At 49.3% G+C, this 614-nt stretch overlaps 1 pseudogene; it reads right to left on the bottom strand.

Annotated features, from left to right (window-relative positions):
• Nucleotides 1–258: 258 nt before the first annotated feature.
• On the bottom strand, nt 259–377 carry LOC136713383 (uncharacterized; annotated as a pseudogene).
• Nucleotides 378–614: the final 237 nt, after the last annotated feature.

The following is a 614-nucleotide window of genomic DNA, read 5'->3' as shown; positions in this document are numbered from 1 at the left end:
CCGGTCCGGTCACTCCCACAATCAAGGCGCATTCAGGACGGTGTGGCCGCAAGCCAAGAGGCCTGGCTGCATGATGTCTCTTAAAGGCAGGCGGGTATTGACGCAACCTGCAGCAAAAAAAAAAAAAATGGACGGAACAATGTCAGTACAGGAAAGGGTGTTGAAAGTAGCCGGGTAGGTGTAGAACACTTCATTTATATCTCCTCCAGACAGAAAGAGTAATAAGAGCTATGATGAAGTTACCCAGGAGACATAAAAAGCTTGCAGCACCTGGTATTTCAAGGAGGTCTCCCATCCAAGTACCGACCAGGCGCTGCCCTGTTGAGCTTCCGAGATCGGACGAGATCGGGCGCGTTCAGGACGGTGTGGCCGTAAGCCGAGAGCCCTGGCTGCATGATGTCTCTTAAAGGCAGACTAGGTTTTGGCTTGTGCGGGGCGCGATATAAGGCCGCTATACAAGTGATAGCTCATAGAGGATCTTTCATTATGGGTCATGAAGGTGGAAGAGGGAGGATTCTATGTAACGCTGCCTAGTAACGCGTCCCTCGACATTTATCCTAACAACACCATTTCTAGTTTTACGGTCAAATTTGTAAAACCTATAGAACTACAGG

Source organism: Amia ocellicauda, chromosome 2 (assembly GCF_036373705.1).
Source record: "Amia ocellicauda isolate fAmiCal2 chromosome 2, fAmiCal2.hap1, whole genome shotgun sequence".
NCBI classification, from domain to species: Eukaryota; Metazoa; Chordata; class Actinopteri; order Amiiformes; family Amiidae; genus Amia; species Amia ocellicauda.
This window is presented reverse-complemented; position numbering and strand designations above follow the sequence as displayed.